This window comes from Tenrec ecaudatus, chromosome 12 (assembly GCF_050624435.1).
Source record: "Tenrec ecaudatus isolate mTenEca1 chromosome 12, mTenEca1.hap1, whole genome shotgun sequence".
NCBI lineage: Eukaryota > Metazoa > Chordata > Mammalia > Afrosoricida > Tenrecidae > Tenrec > Tenrec ecaudatus.
In genome coordinates, this window is record NC_134541.1 from 53,174,371 (window position 1) to 53,195,609 (window position 21,239).

Consider the following 21,239-nt stretch of genomic DNA (forward strand, 5'->3'; position numbering starts at 1 on the left):
GCCTCATTGACATTCATTAATGAAATAGCATACAAACCTCTAGAGCATGCGTCTTCAGATGATCTTTCCCTAAGATTCTAGTCATTAGTTTTACATGCTATCACTGTTTATTGAGCACCTAGGATTAGCTAGGACTGTGTTAACAATTGATGTTGTGGAATAGGAGTAAAATTCAGTTTCTGTTTTTAGATGAATTACGCTCTAGTTTACATTAAATCAAAGCAAATTCATTGCCATCAAATCAGTGCTGACTTACATCAACCCTAGGGACTCCTGGGCAGAACTGCCGCTTTAAGTTCCTGAGACTGTACCCTTTAGGCAAGTAGAAAGTCCTGTCTTTCTCATGAGGTGGTTTCGAGCTGCTGAGCTTGCAGCTAACAGCCCAACACACACACTATGCCACAAGGGCTTCTAGTTTACAATAAAGCCTGACAAGTATTAGAACGCCGATTTGCACACAGCAAATCGCTCATTCACTCTTCATGCCTTTGCAATCCACCTTTGTCACAAATGTCTATATAAGCTGAGTTTTCCAGAGAAATAAAACTAGGTAGATTCATATAAGAAATAACTTTATATAAAGAATTATTTTTTTTTTATCAAAGAAGCACCCCAAACTAATCCAACTCAAGTCCACCGGTCAGATGCTAGCTGGAGCTCCCTCCAGACTCACAGCCACCAGCTGGGAAGCAGGGCAATCACAGGCTGGCGGGTGCAGGGTTGCATGGACCTCAGGTCAGCAGGAATGTGGCAGGGTACTGCAGCTCCCAGGGCAGGCAGACCACATGGGCCACTGACTCCAGATCCAGATGCAGAAGGAAGGTAAAGAAGGGAAAGATGGGACTCAGCTCTCCTCAGTGTCTCCTATGAAAAGGCCACAGTCCCAAGGAGGTGTCTGTCATCAGGCTGTGGCCTGATTATAGATCGGACTCCATCCCTACCTTCAAAAATATGTGGCAAGTTGACATAAAATCTCGCCATCATAATTGGATTTGTTTGTGGATTCTACTCTTTCCACTAGTTAATTTATCTTTCCATTCAGACTATCACACTCTCTATTGTCATTTTATAAGTTTAAGAAGTCTAATTATTTTTGATAGCTGATTAAATCCTCCTGCTTTTTGTTTGTTTTCATGATTGTTTCGGCTATTCCTGACCTATAACAATTCAATCATGAACTTTAGAATTAGTTTGCACTATCCACAAAGAATGTTTTTAGGATTTTTTTTTTTTTTGGAACTGTGATGAATGGCTCTTCTATTCAATCGTTATAACTTCCACCCACAGACTTGGTGGGAGCATGAAAACAAGGGCTCGAAGTTGGGCATTGATCTGTTTTGTCATCCTGCTGGCTATAAAAGTGAGTCAGCTCAGAAGCAGGAACAGGAATCATATAACCACGAAGAAGGAACCACCTGTGAACCCTATGAGAGACCCCTGCCTAAAGTGGTAGAGGCACCAAAGGCCACATGCAGCACAAAGATCATGAGACAGAGCAGAAGAGCCACACCAAGACTATGAGGCAGAGTGGTAAGTGTCCTGGCCCATGAAATACCTAAAGCTGAGTACTTTTGAGCATGAGATTGGCTTGCAGAGCAGGGTGACTCTGGGGCATTTATCAGTGGTAAACAAGTTTTGTAACACCTGAGTAGGGTAGATGCTAAGGGATGGCATGGTATAGAGACTGAGGACAGAGAGAGACATGGCTACTCACAGGGCTGGGAAGAGGTGCCGCTGTGAACAAAAGGCCTGTACCCTAAATGTTTTCTGATCCTTTCTTGTGGTGACCTGTTCCCTAACAACTTGTTAATCATAAATATAGTCAGTGAGTTCCATGTGACCATTGCAATGAATTACAGAGCCCAGCAGAGAAGTTATGTGTGAAGGATCATTGGTGTCTGGATCAGGAAAAGAAGGATGGAGGATGGATGGATTTCTGAACTCTGCTTTATGGAAATCTGCTTTGGGCTGGTGTTGAGTTGGGTTCTCCTTCTCCTTACTGAATCTGGAGGTCAGATTTGGCTGCCATGCCTTACTTCAGGAACTGAATTCATTTCTTTATAATGCTTTCCAATTATTTAATGGTATGTATGTGGATTGGCAGAACATTTGGGGTCATTATCCTTGATTCCTGTGATTTAAATTTTGGAGAAATTAAGGTATTTTTGTTAGTCTAGAGGAACCCTTTTGGTGCAGTGATTAAGCTAATCAAAAAGTTTGGCAGTTCAAACATACCACTGGCTCCAAGGGAGAAAGATGTGGCAGTCTGAATCCATAAAGCAGTCTTGGAGACTTTGGGGGTAGTTCTAATCTGTTCTAGAGGGCTACTCACTGACTGATTCACAATCAATTCAGCAGCAGTGAGTTAGTTATTAATTTAAACAAAACCTGGTAGTTTGTGCTAATAAGTGAAGACTGGCCCGACAGAAAGACTACCAGGTATCAAGTAACCTCATCATGACTGAGACCAATAAAAGCTCTGAATATAGAGGATCCAAGAGCTTCCTGGGTGGCGACCTGGAAGCTTCACATGGGAACTCCCCCAGACTTTGGCCATGTGTTTAATAGGATGTTTTTAGTGTTATTTTGCTATAATAATCTCCAAATAATTGTGAGCTCAGAGAAAGTACTGAGTGAGCAGCTGGTTTCTGAGATGATGGTCTTAGATTCATAGGTCTTGGATTTAATTACGTACAATCAATCATTGGATCGCACTCTGACTGATGTGCTTCTTTGTGTGGACTAAGCTAATGCATCACTTCAATGGCTTCTTGTTTTAAGACAAGTATTAAAGATCCCAGACACTGTTGCACACTGAGCCTACAGGACACCTTGGACCAGCTTTGTTTTTTTCTATACATTTATTCACTGCCATCCATCTAGCTCAGTGGTCTCAACTGTCCTAATGCCGTGACCTTTTAATACAGTTCCTCATGTTGTGGTGACCCCCAACCAAAAAATTATTTTGTTGCTACTTCATAACTAATTTTGCTACTGTTATGAATCAGGTGGCCACTGTGAAAAGGTTGATTGACCCCCAAAGGGGTCGTGACCCACAGGTTGAGAACCACTGCTATATGGGGTTTTTGAGACTATATATGTTTCTGAGAGCAAAGAATTAACCTTTCTTCCCAGAGCTGCTGGTGGGTTTGGACCACTGACCTGTGGTTATCAGTCCAACACTACTGAACTTGGGAACTTCTCAAATTCACTACCATCAAGTCAATTCTGACTCAGAGTAACCTGACTTGTAGTAACCATGAAGGACAGAGAAGTGCCTCCTTTGAGGTTTTGCATCTGTAAATCTTAAATAAAAAAAAGAGAAAAAAGAGTTTCACAATCATTACCACAATCAATTTTATAACATATTCTTCCCCTCACTCCCACCATGGTTAGCCTACTTTTAAAATTAGTTGTGTAATCATCATCAGTTCTAGAGAGCGCTCCCCCCCCCCACATACATTGTTTGCTCCCTAACCCCCCTCTCTCTCCGTATCTCCCACCCCTCACTCCGACCTCCCTATAAATCCTTGTATCAATTCTTGAGGCTGTAAATCCTTTCCCCCCCACCAGACTGTACATCTTTATGGGAACAGAATGCCTCCTCTTTCTCCTGAAGAATTGTTGAAATAAAACAACAACAAAACAAACTAAAACAAACTCACTGCCCCTGAGTGGATTTTGACTCAGAATGACCTATGAGTAGACAGATTAGAACTGCCCACTGGGTTTCTAAGACTATAAATCTTTATAGGAACAGAAACCCTTATTTTTCTCCCACTGTATGACTGGTAGGCTTGAATTGCTGACCTTACAGGTAGTAGACCAAGGTGTAACCTACTATGCCATTTAGGTGCCTGGAAAGTCTCAAGGAATCTTTTAAAAAGCTATTAGAACTAATGAGAAAGTTTAGCCAGAGAAATGGCAAGGTGGTGGGCTAGGCAGGCAGCTTACCTAGATCCTCTACAACAAAGACATGGGAGACAAAATTAAGCAGAGACCTAGATAATCCTAGAACCTGGCGCTTCAGTGGAAAGGATAGAATGCCACTATGAGATAAAGCTGAACAGAAGCAACAAACAAGGAGATAAACGGAATGGTGGATTGTCAACTGGCTTGACACCGGTGGCCATTTGGAAACTTTGCAAGCAGCCTTCTGATCACAGCATCAACCCAATAATTGGCTCCACTTACCAAGAACTGCAAAAGCACCCACACCACTAAATGATGACCACACGGCTATGGTTTTTGCGCCACACACCAGCCTGCCTATCAAGTGTGATCAGCCCCGACACTCACTTACCCATTCCCACAGGAAGGCTGTACTCCACCTGAGGTTAGAAGGTATTTGTGCTGGGCTTGAGCTCTCCATCTTGGGCTAGCGTAGTGAGCAGTGCCAGACAGACAACTTGTCTCTAGCATTGGCTAGAGACAACCCCTGGGATTACTGGGATGAAGAATCCTAACCCCATCTGACCAGTAGGCAGGCAGGAACTTCTGACCAGTAGGCTGCTAGGAACCTTCTAAGCTGCTAGGAACTCTGGCCAAGACTGAATATCTCATCTTTTCCACACCCATTATCCCCTTGGCTAGTAGACCATAACACCTGGTACCAGGTCCTCTGCCCCTGCCACCTTCTCAGACGGCAAGACACAATGTCTGGATGCTGTGCCCACGCCCAGTTTTCTCTCTTTTTCTTCACTGCTCATTTAAAATTTTTCTGGTTTCGATTTTTCTTTTATTCTGTTTCCTTCTTTTTATTATTTTTGTTTATGATATACTTTTTTTATTCCTCCTCCCCTGATTTTGCTTTACTTTCTTGTATCTTTTTAACCTTTATTTCCCCCTTTTAACATTAATTACTTTATTTTTCTGTTCTTTATTTTCTCCTCTCATTTTTTCTTTCAAATTAAAATACATTCTTTTTAGTTTTGATCACTCATTTTTACTCTTTCTTTATTTCTCTCCCACTCGAAATGGGACAACCATGCTCACACTGCCCAGACACACCCATAACTCCCACAACCCTCCCTACTAAACAAAGTTCGCCATCCACTCCTAAGCTACCTGATCAACAAAAGACAGTAGCTAGCACCAGCCCAAACCACCCCCCAACTACTCAATTTGAAAATCAGAGAACTGCATACACACTCCCATCCTCTGTCACACTTAACTGAAGACAAATGGTGAAACCAAATTCCTGCCAAACTAGCAAGTAGTGTAACACACCCTCTCACTCATATATAAAAACAAAGCAAAACAAAACATCAACTAGTAATCATGGGCAAAACACACTAACATACAATGACATGATTTTTTGTTCTTGGTCTTTGATGCCTGATAACATCCTATTGACACCTTGTGATCACACAAGCTGGTGTGCTTCCATGTGGGCTTTGTTCTCAGCGAGATAGCTGCTTGTTTATCTTGAAGCCTTTAAGACCCCAGACGCTATAGCTTTTGACAGTCGGGAACCATCAGCGTTCTTCACCACATTTGCTTATGCACCTACTTTGTCTTCAGCGATTGTGTAGGGAAGGTGAACATCATGGAATGCCAGTTTAATAGAACAAAGCATTCTTGCATCGAGGGAATACTTGAGTGGAGGCCCAATGTCCATCTATGACCTTAATACTAAACCTATAAATATATGCACAAAGAACTATTTCTCCATCCTCAGATATAAATATATTTACATATGTACATGCCTGTATTTAAATGCCCTTTGCCTCCTAGTTCCTTCCTCCATTTCATTTTTACTTTACTCTTGTCCCACTATCATGCTCAGCCTTCATTTGGGTTTCAATAATTCCTCTCAGTTACATTGCCCTTGATCACATCCTTCTAGGCCTCCTACACCCTCCTCACCATCAATTTTAGATCACTTGTTTCTTGTCCCAGGGATTGTTAACATCCATTTCCTTTCCCCTGCCTCCCCCTCTCCTGTGTCCCCCCTGAAACTGTTGGTCCTGTTGTTTTCTCCTCCAGATTGTTTATCCAGCCTGGTTGGGTCCTCCCCATTTGCCACTGCACCTTCCTGAATCTGCACTGTGAAGTGGCAAATGGGGAAGATCCAACCAGTGTGGATATCACCAGCATCCAGTTAGCTGCCACCTTCCCTGACACCAACACCAAGTGATGTATAGGGTGATCCAGGTGTCTAAGGGGCAGCTGGATGGCCAGGCTTAAGGCACTTGGGCCATTGGTGGTTGCCCTGCCACCCAATCTGTGACCCAGGCAGTGATCCAGGGTGCATTCACCAGTGACCATGCAGTTTCCACAGAAGGGACAGCTGCTGAGATACATTATACATATTTCCCCAGCACTGCAAGTGAGAGATGAGGCAGGGGGCACCATGTCAGGAAGCACAGTTGCTGTTGTTACTACCCAGGGCTCAGAGGCACTACTGAGGCAGGAGACTCATCCTGGCACTGGTCAGTTCTTTGTCATGATGTGGTGTAATGTCACCACAAGAAGTGTTGCAAAGAGCAAGTCAGCACTCTATTGCCCCCAAGACCCACCCTTATTTCCTGAAATCAGAAGCTCCCTGGGGCAACTGGAGATGAGAAACATAGGGTCAGCCTAATGAAGTAGAGCGCCACTGCCGAGACAAGATCCAAGGTTCTCCCAGACTGCTCCATGGAGAGTGCCAACTCTGGCCAGAGGAAAGGGGTTTCTGTCCAAAGTTTGTGATTATATCAAGGAGCTTCGGCAGAGTAACCACTGGTTGTCTGAGGAACCACAGGGGCTTGACCAGCTGCAGCTGAAGCTGCTGCAAGATCTCAAAAACAACAATCTGCTGCTTCGAGCCCTGCTGTAGCACCATGGAATAGAGGTTGTCATCAAGAATGACAGAAACTAACCTTGGGGACTCAGGGGCTTTGAGCTCTATTGCCCCTTTCTGAGAACTTCGGATAGCCCAGGAGCACCAGTCTAACCCAGTGTCCCTCTCCTTCATTGCCCACTTCTGGCATGGGACTCAGGGGAATTCAAAAAGTGTGTCTTTGAACTGAGACCCTGTCATGTAGCGGCCTGCCATGGTATGAAAAACCCATGTAGCTGTGGACCGATGACAGCCATGATCACTCCCACCAAGCAGACCCTGGGCCCATGTGCTCTTCTTGCAGTGCTTGTGCTCTCCCAATGCTGATACTGGACACTAAACTGGAGGGCTTGTCCTGGGCTTGCCTAGGGTCTGCTAACCGGGATGCCTTGGCTTGCTCAGAGACGCCAGCCCTTCGGCGGGTTGTTCTTTCCCTGGAGCTGTGGTCCACATTCGGACCTGGCACCGCTGTGGAACAGGCTTTAGCAACAGGTGAAAGAAGGGATGCTGAGCCGTGGCTGCTGCCCCTGGTCAAGGAGCCTCCCAGCAAGCAGCTAGCTAAGGCCTATGCAGAAGTGTGTGGAGCCAGGAAGATCTAGAAACAGAGGCCCACTTGGGGCCTTCCACCTTGTGAAGGAGTTTTTGGGTTTGCTTGTTTTAAAAAAGCAACAACAAAAGAAAACATAAAAATGTTCAGAGCCAAAACAAACAAACAGAAAAAGAAATTCAAAATAATGATACTTAGGTACCTTCAACAGATTGGGAGAAAGATTGTGGAAACTGCAGACAAAATGAAGGAAACACAGACAACACTGTGGAAAGACTCAGAACAATACTAAAAGAAAAACTGACCAAATAAAAAAATAGAAACCATGCAAAAAACAGCAAATAAAGGGCCAGAACATTAATGCTGAGATTTCAGAAATATACAATGCATTTAAAAGATAAAAGAGTACACTGAATTGATAGAAATATGAATTAGCAAGATTGAAGACAATTTTCTCAATACTAACATGTTAGCGGAATAGTAAGAAAAGGATTTTTTTTTGTTTGTTTCTTCAGTCACTTTATTAGGAGCTCATACAACTCTTATAATTCATACATACATCAATTGTGTAAAGCACATTTGTACATTCATTGCCCTCATCATTCTCAAAGCATTTACTCTCCACCTGAGCCCCTGGCATCAGCTCCTCATTTTTTCCCTCCTTCCCCCCTCCCCCCTCCCTCATGAACCCTGGATCATTTATAAATTATTATTTTGTCATATCTTTCCCTGTCCGATGTCTCCCTTCACCCACTTTTCTGTTGTCCATTCCCCCAGGGAGGAGGTCACATGTAGATCCTTGTAATCGGTTCCCCCTTTCCAACCCACCCTCCTGGTATCGCCACTCTCATCACTGGTCCTGAAGAGATCATCTGCCCTGGATTCCCTGCATTTCCAGTTCCTATCTGTACCAGTGTACATCCTCTGGTCTAGCCAGATTTGTAAGGTAGAATTGGGATCATGCTAGTGGGGGAGGAGAAAGCATTTAGGAACTAGAGGAAAGTTGTATGTTTCATCGTTGCTACATCGCACCCTGACTGGCTCGTCTCCTCCCTGAGACCCTTCAGTAAGGGGGTGTCCAGTGGCCTACAAATGGGCTTTGGATTTCCACTCCACACTTCCTTCCCCCATTCACTATGATATGATTTTTTGTTCTGATGATGCCCAATACCTGGTCCCTTCAACACCTTGTGATCACACAGGCTGGTGTGCTTCTTCCATGTATGCTTTATTGCTTCTGAGCTAAATGGCTGCTTGTTTACCTTCAAGCCTTTTTTTTTTTTTTAGTTTTCCATCTTTTTTTTAAATCTTTTTATTGGGGCTCATAAGGCTCTTATCACAGTCTGTACATACATCAATTGAGCAACGCACCCTTATACATTTGTTGCACTCATCATTCTCATAATTCACCTTCCACTTGGATTCCTGGAATCAGCTCGGTTTCCCTTTTAAAAAAAATCCTTTTTTTAAAAAAAAAGGATTCAAAAAAAAATTAAAAAGCCAAAGTATTATATGAGACACAACCATCAGGAAGAACTTATGTGTGATTGGTCGTTAAGAACAGGAGAAAAATGAACAAACAAACCCTAGAAAACTATTGAAGATATTTGGGAAGAAAGAATATGTACTATTATGAAAGGAAGATATCCATTCCAGAAGCTTGATGATCCGCAAACAAGATGTATCCTAAAAGAAAATGACCAACATATATCATAATCAAACTTTCCAAAACCAAACACAGAAAATCCTGGAAGCAATTTTGCAAAATTTTATAAAGAAAACCAGTAAATCGAAGCGCGCTGATGTTTTTTCAGAAACCATGCATACAAGGGGCTTTAAAAGTTCCTTTGGGAATGGAATCAAAACTCCTTATAGAAAGACAGGATAAGCAAAGAACACCCCAAAAGACGAACAAAGCAGGATGCTGCACACTACCCTACCTCAAGCCTGTTAAACATACGCATAATATTCAAAATCACCCAGTAGTGGCAGAATGACAGACACATACACCAATGGAGTTCCCAAGCTCTCGATTATTTCCAATAGCCTTTTGTTGGAGCCTTTTGGGTTTTCTATATATGGGATCACATTGTCTGCAAATAGCAAGTGTTTCGTTTCTTCTCTACTTATTTGTGATTTCTTTTTGTTGCCTGATGATTCTAGCTAAGATTTCCAGTACCACGTTGAATGAGAATGGTAATGGGTGACATCCTTGTCTGATCCAGATTTCCAATGGAAATGTTTCTAGCTTTTGAACTTGATGTTAGCTGTTGTTTTTTTTGTGCATAGCTTTTGTTTTATTGAGGAATTGCCATTCTATTACAATTTTGCTGTTTTTATTTTAAAAATGGCTATTGGATATTGTCAAATGCCTTTTCTGCATATATTGATATTATATGATTTTTGTTTTTACTCATTTATGTGTTGGATTACATTGATTGTTTTTCAAAAATGTATTGTTTTAACCATCCCTGCATCCCTGGGATGAATCCCACTTAAATCATGGTGAATTTTTTTTGATATGATATTGGATTCTGTCGGCCAGAATTTTGAAAATTTTCGTGTCTATGTACATGAAGGACATTGGTCTATACTTCTCTATCTTTATGAAGTCTTTGCCTGGTTTGGGATCAGGGTTACAGTGGCTTCTTAGAATGAGTTTGTGAGTTTGTTGTCTTTTTCTATGTTCTGGAGTAGTTTGTGTAGTATTGGTGACAGGTCTTTTCTGAATATTTGGTAGAATTGTTCTGTGAAGCCATTTGGTCCTGGACTTTTCTCTGTTGGGAGGTTTTGAATGACCAGCTCCTTTTCTTCTTTTGTAATGGGTCTGTTGAACTTTTTCAACATCTGTCTGCATTAATTTGAATTGGTGATGTATTTCTAGGTATCTGTTCATTTTTTCATAGTAGTGTGTCATTATTCTTCTTATTTCATTTAGATCTGTTGCAATGCCACCCTTTTCATCAATTATTTTGGGTATTCTGGGTAACTTTTCCTTTTTTCCCTTTGTTAAGTTTGCCAGTAGTCTATTTTGTTAATATTTTCAAAGAAACAACTTTTGGGCTTGATGTTTTCCATATCATCTATTTCTACTCTGATCATTATAATTTTATTTTTCTTTATTGGAGGGTTTATGTTGTTAGCCTTGTTCCAGTTTTTGTAGGTGTTGTGTTAGGGTATTTATTTTGAATTTCTCCTTTTTTTCATGTGTGTATTAATTACTATAAATTAGCCTCTGATTGCTCCTTTTGCTGTGTCCCAAAGGCTTAGATATGTTGTGTTATAGTTCTAATGTCTATCAAGGATTTTTGTTTGTTTCTTTCTTTCTTCCTTTATTTGCTTTGTTATCCAATCATTATTATTATTTTGTTCAGCTTCAGTGTTTGTCTTTATGTTTCTGTTTTATTTAATTATTGATTTCTAGTTTTATATCATTGCATTTTGGGAAGATAGGTTGTATGATCTCAATTAAAAAATTTCGTTGGAGCACGTTTTGTGGCCTGACATGTGGTCTATTCTTGAGAATCTTCAATGTCCATAGAAGAAAAATGTATACTGTGTTTTTGTTGGATGGAGGGTTCTGTATACTTCTCTAACATCAAATTTGCTGATTGTGTTGTTGATCTCTTTCGTGTCTTTATTGAGATTCATTCTGGTCTCTTATTTTGTTATTTTCATTGAAGTCTGTTTTCTCAGAGGTTAATATTGCTACAACTGCTTTCTTTTGGTTGCCATTTGCTTGGTATGCTTTTGTCGAGCCTCTGCTTGTTAGTCTGTTTATGTCATTATTTATCAGGTTTGTTTCTTGTAGGTAGCATGTTGATGGATTGTTTTCTTATCTAGTTTGCTACTCTTTGTCTTTTAGTAGTGCATTTAACCCATTGAGATTATTTCTCTTTGTGCATGTTGTGTGTGAGTGTGTATGTCAGGTGTGATTAATCCTTTGTTCTCCTATATTACTTAATTGTTTTGAAGTTTGCTATCTGTGTGTTAGCTTTTGAGAAGACTTATCCAGTATGTTGGTTGCAGGTTTGTGTGTTGTTGTTGATTTTTTGGCCATAGGACTTCATCGAGTATTTTTTTGTAGTGGTGGCCTTGTTTTTGTGAATTCCATTATTTTCTTCCATGTGGACTTAGTTGACTTCCTTACTTAGATGGCTGCTTCTTTCCTGCCTTTTAAATGACCTTTTGCTTTCTTCATGAGTGATGTCCTTGATGTCCTCCCACAGCCTACCAGGTCTCTTCTGTCATTAGTGCTCAGTGCATCAAATATGTTTTTAAGATGGCTTGAAATTCAAGTGGGATAGAGTCAAAATCATATTTTAGCTTTCATAGACTTGTTTTAATTTTCTTCAACTTTATCCTGAACTTACATATGAGCAATTGATGGTCTGTTCCACACTCAGTCATTGGCCTGGTTTTAGCTGATGATCTTCTCTTCCCACAAATGTAGTCATTTTGATTTCTGTGTATTCCATGTGGGAAGTCCACCTGTATGGACTGTGCTGTTGAAAAGGGTATTTACAAGGAGCAAGTCGTTTGTTTTACAAAATTCTATCCTGTGACCTCCAGCTATATTTCTATCACCAAAACCATATTTTCCAGTTACCGATCTTTCCCTTTTGTTTCCAAAGTTTGCATTCCAATGCTCAACGATTAACAGTGCATCTTGATTGCATGTTTGATCAATTTCTGACTGAAGACATTAGTCTTAAAGTTCTTCATCACTAGCTCTTATTTTTGTTGCATAAATTTGATTAATAGCTGAGTTGATTGGATTTCCTTGAAGGCATATAGGTATAATTCTATCACAGAAAGCATTGTACTTAATGATTGATTTTGCAATATCCTTTTTGACAATGAATACTGCACCATTCCTCTTGATTATGTTATTCCCCGTATAGTAAATCATGTGATTTTCTGATTTAAAATTGCTAGTATCAGTTCATTTCAGCTCACCAATGCCAGGATATCAATCGCTAGGCATTCCATTTCATTCTTTACCACTTTCAATTTTCCTTGATTCATACTTCCAAGTTCCAATACTTAGCATATTTTTTTGCAGCTAGTTTGCCTCGTCTTGAGCCATGTCTCAACAGCAAATGAAGATCTGGAAGGCTTTACCAGACTCATGTCACTATGGTCGACTCCACTCCAAGAAATCAGCTTCTCCTCAGTCACATTTTGAGTGCCCTCTCATCCAAGGCGCACACCCTCCTTCCCTATCTCTGACAATGTTATGCTTCCATTTTTCATCCCTTCAGTTAACTGACAATTTTTTTGAGCTATGCACTTCCACTTGTCTGTCAGTTTGTCATACTGTGGTGGCTGGTGTGTTGCTGTGATGCTGGAAGAAATGTTACTGGTATTTCAAATATCAGCAGGGTCACCCACAATGAACAGGTTTCAGCAGAGCATCCAGACTAAGAATAGACAAAGAATTAAAGACCCAAGTCCCCACTTCAGAGGAAGGAGCTATTGAAAACCTTGAGCATAGATGGTTATGTACTAACTTACAAAGTGGGGATCATATGGAAACTTTTTATTAATTTCTTAATTCAACCTGCATCTGTCCTCTTAGAGTACTGAATGGAAGGTGGGAAGGGCTTCATTAGTGAGTATATAATTGCAATGACACCTGAAATCATTATGCTACCTAGTTAATTTAGATGCGACATTGTAGGAGAGTTTGTAGTCGTACTTCTTTCACAAGGACCTTGTTCTGAGAATCTAGAAGGGCCTTTGAAATAATATGGACAGATTTTACCTCCTTTCCCCTAAGTCACGAGGAGAAACTAGTGTATTGTTTTAGTGTTGAAATGGTGCTGATACAAATATTTATCCTTTTCTTTACTCTGATGACTTAGTGAACAATCTGAAAATGTGATTGAAGAGAAGGTTCATTGCCAGGAATGTAAAGTGTATAATAAAATAATTTAATAAGAAAAACTAGTTATTGCTTACCTATGAAAAAACTAATCCTAATATTACACTAGGAGTCCTGGTGGCCTAGTGGTTATGCATTGGACTGCAATCTGAAAGATCAGCAGTTTGAAATCACCAGCCAGCTCTGTGGGAGAAAGAGGAAGCTTTCCACTCAGCAAACAGTTACAGTCTCAGAAATTCATGGGACAGTTCTCTCCTATCCTACAAGGGTCACTTTGAGTCAGCGTCTACTGGATGGCAGTGAGTTTGTTTTTGATTTGGAAGATTGTACTGTATTTTCTTACTACATCCTTCTTTTACAAATTATCATTATATTTCCCTCTAATATTTTGTCATGTTCATATTACACAAGGATATAATTAATTATAAATATGTGATTTCATTCCTTTTCTAATTTAAGATATAGTAAAAATGTGTCTATGCTATTATGTGTTTTTTGCCTTTTATTTTTAAATTTTTTTATAAATCATTTTATTGAGGGCTTGTACAAATCTTATCACAATCCATACATACTCCACAGTGTCATGCACATTTGTACATATGCTGTTTTCATCATTTTCAAAGCATTTTCTTCCTACTTGAGCCCTTGGTATCAGTTCCTCAATTTTCCCCCTCCCTCCCCCTCCCTTCCTCATGAACCCTTGGTAATTTATAAATTATTATTATTTTTTCATGTCTTGCACTGTCCAATATCTTCTTTTGCCCCTTTGTCTGTTGTCCATCCCCCTGGAAGGGAGTTATAGTGGGTCATTGTGATAGCTTACCCCTTTCTCCCCCTACCTACCCTGTCCCCTCCTGGTATGGCTACTCTCAATATTGGTCCCAAGGAGTTTATCTGTCTTGTATTCCCTGTGTTTCCAGCTATTTTCTGTACCCATGTACATACCCTGGTGTAGCCATATTGGTAGAATTAGAGTCATTATAGTGGTGGTGGGGGGAAGCATTAAAGAACCAGAAGAAAGCTGTATGTTTCATCAGTGCTATACTGCACCCTGACTGGCCTGTCTTCTCCCCACGACCCTTCTGTAAGGGGATGTCTAATTGCTTACAAATTCCTTTTGGGCCTCCACTCCATACTGCCCCCTCTCATTCACATTATGATTTTTTACTCTGGGTCTTTGATGTCTGATAGCTGATCCTATTGACACCTCAGTATTACACAGGCTGGTGTGCTTCTTCCATGTAGCCTTTGTTGCTTCTCAATTAGATGGCCGCTTGTTTATCTTCCAGCCTTTAAGACCCCAGATGCTATAGCTTTTGATAGCCAGGTATCATCAGCTTTCTTTACCACATTTACTTAAGTAGCCTCTTTGTTTTCAGCAATCGTGTTGGGAAGGTGAGCATCTCAGAGTGCTGGATTATTAGAGCAAAGTGTTCTTGTGTTGAGGGTGTGCTTGAGTAAAGGCCCAATGTCCATCTGCTACCTTAATACTAAACCTATAAATATATGTCCATAGATCTATTTCCCCTCATCATATATAAATATTTACATATGTACATGCCTGTATTTAGATCTCTATAAATGTCCTTTGCCTCCTAGTTCTTTCCTCTATTTCCTTTTACTTTCCTCTTGTCCCACTATCATGTTCAGCCTTCATTAGGGTTTCAGTAATTCCTCAGTTACATTGCCCTTTATCAAGGCCTACTAGACCTCTTACACCCTCCTCGCCATCGATTTTCAGTCACTTGTTGTTCCCTTGTCCCTGGGTTTGTTAACACCCACTACTATGTGGTTTTATACCTACATTTTACTACACTTGATCTTAGCCAAAAGGACGAGAAAAGATATATATCTGCATTGTAATGGCTAAAAAGTTTTGTTAATTTATAAACTTATAATTATTTAAATTCAGTTTAGTTAAACATAGTTTAATTTAACTTAGTTAATTTAGTGTAAGAATTTGACATCGCTTCAAATTTACTATTTAAAAATGCCATTTTTACTAACATAAGATGACATTTTGCTATTATAGACATTTATTTTTGTGTATATAACTATTTGTTATTTTAGTTACTTAAGAGTAAATTCACAAAAATTAAATTTTAGGGTAAAATGTTTGGAGTCTTTTAGATTCTTGGTGAAATACAAAATTCATTTCCAAAATGGTTATACCAGCATATTATTCTACTATCTATAAACTTCTTTATTTGGTCTCCGTTTATTTACTAAGAAAAAAGTGGAGCCCACTGTTTTGAGTATGTATATACTTGTGTATATACAGATATAGATACACCATTACAATATCATGTTTGTGTGTGTTTATGTGTTGGGCAGTGTGTAGAAAATTGGGGCTTAATGTGTCTAAGAAACAATGTTTTCCTGAGAAATAGGCTGAGTTAGCCAGGTGGTGAGTGGGATGAAATTGCTTTCCTACTATTGTGTGTACATTTTTACTCTTTGTCACCCTCTCTGTTCATAGGCAGTAGAGTCAATGGGGATGCTTGCTTGAAAATACAGAAGGCAAAACCTCATCACCACTCAGATTTTTCAGCACTTGCTCAGGACCTATTCATCTAGACTTTTGTTTTAAATATGTGTATTTTCCTTTGGCAATGCCACAATGTCCTCTTTTCTGTCACGGTCTTCATCATAATTTGTGTCCAATGCACACAAATGTAATGGACAGAGTAGTCCTTCATTTGAGTCTCTCTTTTATGCTTTTAATTCCAAACTGCTGCTCTTCCTGGAGCACTGGGTTACAAAAGACCGGAATTTTCCAGACAATGTTTAGTACATAATAGTTTTAAGGGTCTTCATATTTGCAAGAGACAAATTAAGCAGCTTCCTATAAGATGTAGACAACATCTGTTACACAAAGTCGCCATTAATGATAACACCAGGATCCCCTTTGTAGCTGATTTCTACCCAGCTGCACCTACCCATAAGAGGTTCCAGAATGAAGGCTACACTTTTATCTGTCAGCTCCGAATGACTTCGGAATATGGCACATAAACCCAAAGTAAATCTTTGTTAACCTCTGAAATAAATCAGAGATAAGTACCACTGCTTATAAATACCTTACAGCTAATTAATCCTCTCCATTTGTTTTTTTTTAAAAGATGTCCCAGATCTCAGATTGGTGATTCAGAAGGAAACCACACAGCAAAAAGTAGAGACTTCTTGCACCTACATGAAGGGGACAGATATGCCCATTGACTCATCAATGACACGCTCTCACTCCAGAGTTTCACTAGGATAACAGTCCCATTTGTGCCAAAAGGTCTGTTATTAAATACTTACCTGATGAACCCTGATGGTGTAGTGGAAACAGGTTGGGTTGTGATCTGCATGGGTAGCAGTTGTAAACCACTAGCTCCTCCACAGGAGAAAGACGGGACCTTAGACTGTCCATAAACAGTTATACTCTCGGAATAATTATCCCTCTGAAAAATTCCTAATAGGACTAATTAGCTATGGCTAATAATGCATTATCATCATTTAAGTCGATACTAATTATTAAGATTCTTAAATGCATATCATATAATTAGGAGGCACTGACACGAGTTATCAGAAGAACTCCATTTCATTTCACGACCAATCTGTATGAAATATCTGTCACAATTTGTTGTTAAATTATTCTGGTATATTTTCTTCTCTGGATGTGTACATTATCGTGTAATATCAATTTATAAATTTAATACCTACTCAAGTGTCTTCCATGGTTCAGTTTCGGTGCTACATGCCAGGAGGATTTATTAGAGAACAAAATTAGCAAAGTCTCTAACAGCATGAAGTTTTACCCACTAGAGAGGTAAAGTTAACAATTGTAGAGAGAGACTACAATTATAAAGCAACTGTGATTGAGGGATGTCATGTTGAATGGAGTGTTTAGAGAAGGTTCTATTTCACAAAATTCTAAATAAAGCAATGCAAATTTGAAAGAAAGGAGCATTTTAAGCTTAGGGAACAGCAATTGCAAAGACCTCAAATTTGTTGAAAGAAAGAGGAAAATCAAAAAAAGAACTGACATGTTTGAATTTTGCCAGTCACTTCAAGAATATTGAATATCCCACGGACTATCAGAAGGACAAACTAATCTCTTGGAGGAAGTACAGCCAGGATGTGCCTTGGAAGCCAGGTTGGCAGTACTTCATCTTACTTGTTTTAGGTATGTCACCAGTAGGAGACAATCATTCAAGAAAGATATGCTTTTAAAGCAGGGGGTCAGTGATAAAAGAGGGAGACTCTCAAGGGATGGATCGACACAGTTGCTGCAACAGTGGACTCAAACACAGGAATACTTGTGAGGACGGTGCATAACTGGACTATATTTTGTTCTGTTGTGCATGGGATCAGGAATTTGCGTCAATTCTAAAGCATCTAACAACCACAAACTTGGCAAATGGAAGACAGAATATGGAAGCTGGTTAGTTCTGATACAAGAAGGATAGGAGATGAAAACAAGCTGAGAAGGTGAGCAGTTCTGTTATGGTAGGAGGGTCCTGAGAGACATAGTAAGGATGAGGGATTTTACATTGTATGCAGAAGAGCCTTCAACGGTTTTATGATCTGCAGAACACACAAGGCTAACTCAGAAAGTTTAAGACAAGCTGAGCCCCCCACCCATGGCAATGGTGGGGCACCCCAAATGGTCTGCCAACCAAACTTGGTGGACTTCACCATGATGGGGAAGAGGGACTGACAGCACCACATGCATTCCTAGATGAGTTGGCAGGGTGAGGCGCCTTGTGGAAGGTGAGTAATGGGTAGAGGTGTGGGAGGGTGGAAAGACACTGGCATGAAAGACTGCTTTCCTACAGAGCTAGGCTAAAGTGGACTCTGCATAATTATCTGCTCTCTGATACCTAACCATGTCTCTCATTGAGGAATGGATATACACATATTGGCGGTGTTTAATTGTCATAGGAACATTCTTTTTAACCTGCAGTTGAATTTTCTCCTTAGAATTTCAGTGTATTGTAACTCCTCCCTCATTAAGCACATGCTTATGATCAGTGGTTTTCAAAGTTTTTCAAAGTTTGCTTAAGTTTCACTTCAGATGCACCATCATCAACAGCACGTGTATCAACTCTTTTGAATGCTTCTGAACAAAAGCAACAAATGCTTCGGAAGCTCATAAGGCATCGATTACACTTTTGCTTCAAAAAGAACTTAGCACTGGAGAGCCAATCTCACTTGGTTGAGAGAGTTCCAATAGCATATTTTCATCCAAGATTAAATCATTTTTCTGAAGAATTTAAAAGAGGCCAACATTGGACTTCTTAGGAAACGTACTTGGTAAGTAGCTCTCCAAACATATGAAATTCCAAAAAATCTTTTAGCATTTGATATATTGTTCAATACCATTTTGAATATCTGTGACTTGATTTTTCAGAGCAAGGGCAATGTAACCAAGAGGAATTACTGAAACCCAAATGAAGGCTGAACATGATAGTGAGACAAGAGGAAAGTAAAAGGAAATAGAGGAGAGAACTAGGAGGGAAAGGGCATTTATAGAGGTCTAAATTTAGGCTGTGCATGTGTGTGTGTATGTGTGTGTGTGTGTGTGTATGAAATAGATCTATGTGCACATATATTTATAGGTTTAGCATTAAGGTAGCAGATGGGCATTGGGTCTCTCCTCAAGTACTCCCTCACTGCAAGAACACTTTGTTCTATTAACCTAGCATAGCAAAACAAAGCAACAAAAGAAAACAGAACAACAAAAACCAATGACAAAAAAGGAAAAGAAAAGCCTGTAAATAGTTCAAGGTCTGTTTGTTGACCTTTAGGAGTGTTTTCCAGTAGAGTCTGATGGGGTGCTATGCTCTGGCCCTACAGTATTTTTGGTATTCCCTGGGGACTTCATTGCTCTGCTCCCCTTGCTGTTCTGTTGCGCGCCCTTAGTGTTTTGCCTTGGTGTGGTAGGGTCAGGTCAGGCACAATTCCCACACAGTGTTTTCAGTGTTGTTCCCTATAGCAATATGGGTCAGTGAGGGACGTCGTGTCTCATGGTGGGACCGGCCCTATGCTCCTCTCTGTGCATTGTATGCTCTGAGCAGGAATATCGTCCTCGGGGCTTGGTGGGCCAGGTTGTACTCCACTCTCCTACCACCTTCATTTGTTCCTGTGTGCTATCATCAGACGTGTCTCTCTCCCTGAGCTGTAGCAACAGTGCTGTCCTCTGAAGTTAATTCTTCAGGGGGAAGTAGGGGGACTGCTGTCCATGTAGTTGGGATTGGGGCCAGCCCTTCAGAGGAAAGGTAGTTATTTAATGACATACAAGTTCTTTCAAATAAACACACACACACACACACACACACACCTTTCATTCCTGAAATGAAATTAAAGGCCAAAGAATGATTTAGGAAATAATTCAGATTAAAGTACACTGTGCTAGGTTAGGTTCTCTAGAGAAGCAAAACCAATGACATTTTTGTGTGTGTGTGTGTGTGTGTGTGTGTGTGTGTGTGTGTATGGAAATAGATTTGTATCAAGAAATGGCTCACAGAATTGCAGAAGTAGCTAAGTGTAGACCAGTTCAAATCTATAGTTCAGATGTAAGCTGGTGGTTTCTCCTGACTCATGCAGTTTCTTCATCCTACCAATTGGCGTTTAGGTTGTTTCCATCACCTTGCCCTTGGGAATGGTGCTGGGATGAGCGTGGGTATGCATATAATCTGTTCGTGCTATGTTCTTTATTTGTGTAGAGTACATACCAAGGAGCACTATTGAAGAGTCGTAAGGTATTTCTATCCTCGATAGTTTGAGGAAGTGATGTCTCACTTTCCACAGTGATTATAGGATTTTACAATCCCATTAGCAGCGAATGAGGGTTCCAATCTAACTGCACCTTCTTCAAGCATTGGTTATTTTGTTTCTTTGGCCATTGCTTTTTATGCTGATGTGAAGTGATATTTCATCATTGTTTTTATTCGCATCTCTAAGGTGGTCAGTGAGTCTGAACATTTCTTGATATGCTTGTTGGCTGCCTGAGTATCCTTTAAATAAACTGTGCTCTGCCTAATTTTTCATTGAGTTATTAATTTTTTTCTTATTGAGGTGCTTCATTTTCTATAGATTTTATAGATTAATTCCTCACTGCATATGTCATATCCAAAAATTTTTTCCCAGTCTGTGAGTTCTCTTTATGTTCATATGGTAAAATCTTTTAGGAGGTCCCAGTCATCTATTTTGTCTTCTTCTGCATGTGTATTTTTTCATTATGTTTGATAGTGTATTTATGCCATGTATTAAAACCCCTGAGCATGTCCTTATTTTTCATTGATGACCTTTTTTTATAGGATTTACATTTATATTTTTAATCTATCATGAGTTTGTTTTGTGTATAGAGTGTGCTATGAGTCAGTTTATTATTCTGTAAATAGAAGTTCAAATTTGCCAGCACCATTTGTTAAAGAGACTATCTCTTTCACATCTGATGTGTTCTGACCCTTTGTCAAAAATCAATTGTCAGTAAGTGGATGGGTTTATTTCTGGGTTCTCTATTCTGTTCCATTGGTATGTGTACCAGTATCGGACTGTTTTGACTAATGTGGCTGTGCAGTATTTTGAGACTGGGAGGTGAGAGACTTCCTATTTTATTCTTCAGTAGTGCTTTGTTCACCTTAGGTCTTTATTTTCATATAAAGTTGGTGGTTAGTTTTTCCACATCCTTAAATATTGATGCTAACATCTTGTGTTACTCCAGGTATACTAGAGAAACAAATCCAGGGAGACTAGTATATGTTTAAGAAAGAGGTTTATACACAAGAGCAGTTGGATATTGAGAAAGCATCCCAGCCCAGTACAGATCAAGTCCAGAAGACTTAACCTAGCCCATATGTCTGATACCAATCTATAAAGACCTCTGCAGACTCACAAAACACATGCAATGATGTGAAATGCAGGATGATCACAGGTCAGTGGGTGGGAAGTCTTGAAGATCAGTGGGGTTGTAAACATCTCAGCGCTGGCAGGGG

General features: G+C 40.0%; 1 pseudogene; it reads left to right on the forward strand.

Annotated features, from left to right (window-relative positions):
• The first annotated feature begins 6,064 nt into the window (after nt 1-6,064).
• On the forward strand, nt 6,065-6,862 carry LOC142422482 (upstream stimulatory factor 1 pseudogene; annotated as a pseudogene).
• Nucleotides 6,863-21,239: the final 14,377 nt, after the last annotated feature.